Below are 5,767 nucleotides of genomic sequence, written 5' to 3'. Positions count from 1 at the left end.
CTTCTAGGCGGTTGATCTCTTCCATTCTAGGAATTCTAGTGTTTTGGATCTTTTGCTTTTGCAATTCTATCTATTTGCACTCTTTTCCTCTTTGGAACTCTATCGATTGCTATTGCCAACCTTTTGTGAGGGATTCTACTCCTTGTGGGTCTTTTTCTTGCAATTCCGTTGGGTTGGTGTATCGGGCCAACGAAGAACAACCGGTTGTGTGTGTGTGTTGCGCTTGTATCTTCGATCCACTCCGCCATCCACCCACGTTCTTCGTGTTCATCCACCTCCCCCACGAATCCCATCCAAATCCGTGAAGATCGGGCACATCCTAGGACTTAGTCCCCATCAAGTAGTGTAATATGCATCACAACATACATGACCAGAAGAAACATATACCGGAGCTTTGCCTGCAGATTTTTAGCTCTTGGATCTACCGGGGCTTTGACTGCAGGTTTATCGAGAAGATATTTAGCTACGGAGAAAGAGGCAGGTATGTTACTATTGACAATTGGGGAATGACACTAAGGAAGAACAATTAAATATCTTATGAGCATCAACTATTCTAAATATATTACTTCATTGTCAGCAGACTGGTGTTTGTTTACTTGCAGTATCAAGCTTAAGATGCACTACCATTAGTTATTCGTAACACCGGAGATCACCTCCCACGGCATGAAACCTAAATCATGATCACTGAGACTTAATCTTGATCGGCCAGACAACGAAAGAGGGCAGCTAGCAACAAATTATTTTTGCCCTGTAAATTATACAAGTGAAGTTAACTGAAAAATATTATGATCCAATGATAGGTCAACGCAATATATGAATGCTAAAGAATTGTTTGCTTAAACCATGCATGATTACCTTGCATGAACCGCAGAAGCTCCATTATGCTCGAAGAATCTTTGGTACCGAAGTGAAGGACACATGGTTGTCCTATAAAAGGTTTCTAGTTTCTGTCATGAGAATATAAAATCAATGACATATCGCCCGATAGCCTTGAATCTTATAAAGATGAGATAACTAAGTCACAGTACCCTTGCGAGCAACAAATATTTACTAATGTGCCTTAACAGAATGAACACCGGAATAAAGGTCCATCACGATAGTTTAACTCAAGTTAGTACAGCTGTGCGTTAATCAAGAAATCACCAAAATTCCAAAACTTTCACTGATGAGGACAATATCCAAAATAAAAAGGCCCGAAGTATCTACAGGAATCACAAAAACAAAATAGCCCAATTCAGTTGCAGTGTAAATTCATTTGCGAGACCCATTTTTTTTATCGGTTTCTTACTTTTTTAGTGCGACAACAAGCAAAACGCTCTAGCTTGGAGCCGGAGAAAGACTCAAAGCTAAACCCCAAAAAAGGAGGTTCTGCGGCGATTCGGCAGCTCTGGCAACCTTTGCACCAATTTTTGCTATGTGCAACCTATGGGGAGATTTCACCACTCCACCACAATGACCCTTGGGACAAATCTGGCGCCCTCCAAATTACCTCTGCTCACATATTTAATCATAACCAATAGCAACAGCTGCTTACTTGCTTGGGGATGCTGAAGTACCAGTATTGTCGTGAATCATTGCGAACTCCTGTCAAGAGTGCATCTACGGTTTAGTCAGTTCCCATATTCTATAATCTGTGTACATGAGTTTCATTTTTTTTGTCATGTGCTTGAACCACCCTACTATGCTATGTACTATGCTATCTAGTATGAACTGTGAAAGATTTAGTAACGGGACACAAGGAAACACTCACCTGCTCTATAAGTCCGATGACCATAATTTGAAGCAAGGTCATAATCCAGTAGGAATATTTCAAACGATTCAGCAGTCGAAACCCATATTCGGGACAAAAAAGAGCAGACAATCTACAGATAAATAATGGAATAGATGAATGAGTCGGTAGATGGGAAAATATGCTACATCTGAACCCAAAATGAAAGAAAATTAGGCGTCCATCGAAAAGTGATTAGAACTCAAAATCTGGGGGGAAATGATGCCTAAAAATGATCGATTGGAAAAGGAAAAACTCACATCGGCCATCTCCTGTGATGCAACGCTGTTTGGAGGTCAACCCAGCTCGCCGCGACGTGGGATCCGGTCAGCTTTCTCTGAAGCAAGAAAGCACAACCTCATGGTCGCGGCTATTTCATACTCCTTCAAAAGTGCATAGCAGGTCTAAATTGTAAAAGCATAGGCCATAACCACGTGAGCTACTAAATCTGCAAAAAAATGCGAACTGAGAGCAGCATGGATATATATAATTGCACTAACCTGAGGCGAGTATGGGTGGAAGATTATGTTGCAAGGTTGGTATGCAACATGATTTTGAGCTGAACTACAACTGATTATAAACATCGCTCATAATGGATGCATATACCCGTGCCGGTAGTGAATATCTACACCTTCTATGAAACAGAATCATGTTGAAATATACCCAGTGCAGACTCAGTGAGGTCGCCATCATCAATGCTTTGTCCCTGAGTGCTGCAAGGACCTGACTGACCACCACAAGCCACGGCGTTGCAGGTATCTTCGCATACCTTAGGCCGGCCATGAGAATGCCACCGAGGAGAGCATGAGCCAACAGGACATCATTAACAATAAATCCATGCTGGGGTGAGCTCTTCCCGCAAATCCATGGTTAACCAAGCTCCACCTAGTGAGTGACAATCTAGAGCCACAAGAACACTAACCAAGAACCATACACTCAACATAAAATCATTGATCTTCTCGTCAAGATGCGGTGAAACTATGCCACTATATAAGCTCAAAAATACCATATGCAGCATAATGAGTTACCTGGAGATAATTTGCTTGAATCCTAAACACCCTGCTGACCCTACTCTTCATCAACACAACAATATTTCTCTTGATCAGCAAGACCGACACATCGCCAAGAGACCTGTACATGAGTTTCCATTCAGAGATATCATTTGATGGGTGTCTCAAACAATATGACACATATTATGTTCCTAGCAATTTACTCATACATCTCATTAGTGATAACTTGCAAGTGAAAGTCACACAGAGAGAGGAAAATCTAAGATGGTTAAGTTATCGTTAATTGCAGGAAAATCTCAGATGAAATAAATTATTGAGTATACATGGCATAAAAAGGAATCAATGTGTACCTGCAGAGTTTGGATTTTCCTCAAACACCTTATATATAGATACAAAACATCTACAGAAATAAACATGAGAAATCATGGAGAGTGGATAGGAGAGGGGAGGAGAAAAATCAACAACAGAAAAAAAAACACGCAGGAGGCTACAAGTGCCCTTACCTGGCTTGTGCTGGTCGAGGACGACCTTGGCAGCCTTGAGGGAGAGGGTGAAAGGGAGGGGCTTGAAGGATGGTTGCGCGAAGCAGAGGCGGCGCTGCTCCCGATGAGGATGACGGTCCAAGATGAAGGTGAAGCTCGAGGCGGAAGGCGGTACGTCGAGGCCCTGCCGGCGCCCCCACGCGCCTCCGCGCGCCACTCCATCGTCGTCGAGGGCGGAGCTCCAGTAGCCCCTCATGCCTGACGAGCTCGGTGGTGCTGGGAGCGCGCGAGCGCACGTCGACGGCCTGGCGGCGCTCTCCCCGCGCGCCTCGTCGTCCCGCTTGGCGGCCGAGAGCTCCGGGGCGAGGAACACGGGCGCTCCGCGATTGGGGGAGCGGACGGCGACGGGCGGAGGATGGGGGAGAGAAATTGAGAGCGAGCTAGGGTGAACGGGGCAAGGGCGGGGCCACGAGGCGGCGGCTGGAGGCGGAGGCGGACGGGGGGCGGGGGCGTGAGGCGGCTAGGGTTTTTTTGCCCTGGGATCTCGCTTTTATACCAGGCCAGGCTGGAAATACCGAAAATACCCCTGCGTCAATTAACATCAAATAGTTAACAAGTCCACAACGTATGATACATATTTCACAATCAACAAGAGTTAATTGCAATGGCCGCACTACTATCTACTAAAACCATTATTCCTTATCCATGTCCTACAGGCATCCTACTTTTACCTCTTCCCGATGTTACATGTGAATCTTCGTAACACAACTCAACCCTTCGTGACTGTAAGTTTTTTTTTTTCATTTCAGAAGAACCTTCAACTGTAAAGGTGTTCCCAGAAATTTTTACATTGTTTGTGCCTAGCACCTCTCTTCTCAGGACCTCCCACACGTCCTCAGTAATTCTAAACAAACAACACGACCTGCACCATACCAGCGCTCGTGACTTTCTCCATCTAATACATCATGTAATTGTAGAAGCCTGGATGTGTTATTTTCATTTCAATTCTCAGTCTAAATCTACACACGAATATGAATATTATGTAGTACTATTAGCAAAATAAAACGCGATTTTTTGTGATGATAATTGACAAAACAGCTGCATTAAAATAATTGTGACATAGTTTCTGAATCTGGAACCCACAGTTCCACCTGTACGGCGCTAGATATGTCAGCACAATATCACCTCTCGATTACCTTTTGTCAATGTTTTGAGCAATTCAATATGTGGACTACTTAAAATGAAAATGTTTGGCTTTAAGGGGAAGAAACCCAAAATGCTATGCTTTTACTATAAGTGATTGTGTGTACGACACCAAATTGCGAGTGCAGAGACTCGAAACTGGGCGGGCGGGGATGCATCAGCCCATCCCAACCGCCGGGCTATGCCTCGGTTCACAATATGTGGACTACTTGATGGGAAGAAATCCTGACGAGAGTATCAGTAAGTATCTTCTTCCTGGTTGTTCTTGCAAAGTCCATTAGACAAGTACACCATACACCTCCATTTATCCCCTTGTGTTCTTTTAGTTCTCCTACCAGATTGTCCTTTGATTCATTGTAAGTGACTGGCTGCTCCAAGGATACTATGACTACTTCCTCGTGAGTTTGATTAATGGTAAATTCAGCCTATGAGAAGTTTTAATATGTTTATTTATATTTCATGAAACGTTTGATTTGGGTAACAGTGCGCCTCCTAATAATTTGCGTCAAGCAGTAGATAATAGTTTAATGAAAGATAATTAGTTGGGTCTCTATCAGAAAGTGCTTTGGCACATGAGGGTGTTCCTGGTTTTTGGAAAAAAAAATAAAGTAATATTTCTAAGATTTCAAAATATCTAATATTAAATACTTGCTACACATAAATATTCCGAAGGTGCGTAGAAATTGGGAGGGGGGGGGGGGGGGGGGGGATATGTTGTATTTTGAGCCGTACGAGAAATACAAATATGAAATTTATATCCCTATATACAGCCACAAATTTGTTTTCTATAGCTCAAAATACAATGCAGTTTCTACCAAAAATTTGCACAAGTATTTAAGACATATGTATGTATTCATCAAACAAAAAATTTATAATCTTTTGAAATACATAAAGACTATTTTTGAATATTTCAAAATCCAGGAGTACCGGTGCTCCGGTGCACCAAATATGCTCTTGGTCTTCATTTTATATTCACACGACTTCAAAATTTTACATAAGTGAAACACAATTTAAGTGAGGTGAAATTATTATGTTTTTACAATGTCATATGCTGCTCTTTTTATACATGTGCGTATTCACACACAGTATATATGTTGCAGATAAAAAATAACCGTAACAACATACGGGCATTCAACCAATTAGTGCAGTACTAGTATGGTTGTGCGAGATTGTAATCTGTTTTTAGAGGGAAAAGAAAAATCTCAGTCACATTGGGCCCAGAAAGGAACTCTTTCATGGGTAAATATTCTATCAGCCCAATACGAGACAGAAGAGGAAAGCGTCGTTCTCGTTCTCGTTTGTCC

At 42.4% G+C, this 5,767-nt stretch overlaps 1 long non-coding RNA gene across 1 annotated transcript; it reads right to left on the bottom strand.

Moving 5' to 3' along the window:
- Positions 1-535: 535 nt before the first annotated feature.
- LOC127332082 (uncharacterized) lies at positions 536-1,835 on the bottom strand. Its single transcript, XR_011750871.1, has 4 exons — positions 1,751-1,835; positions 1,490-1,584; positions 856-927; positions 536-748 (listed from the first exon to the last, which is right to left on the bottom strand). It is a non-coding gene; the product is annotated as an uncharacterized lncRNA (long non-coding RNA).
- Between the last annotated feature and the right edge of the window lie 3,932 nt (positions 1,836-5,767).

The sequence above is a fragment of the Lolium perenne genome, chromosome 2, assembly GCF_019359855.2.
Source record: "Lolium perenne isolate Kyuss_39 chromosome 2, Kyuss_2.0, whole genome shotgun sequence".
In the NCBI taxonomy this organism is placed as follows: Eukaryota; Viridiplantae; Streptophyta; class Magnoliopsida; order Poales; family Poaceae; genus Lolium; species Lolium perenne.
The sequence above is the reverse complement of the archived record's forward strand: the minus strand, read 5'-3'. Positions and strand labels throughout refer to the sequence as shown.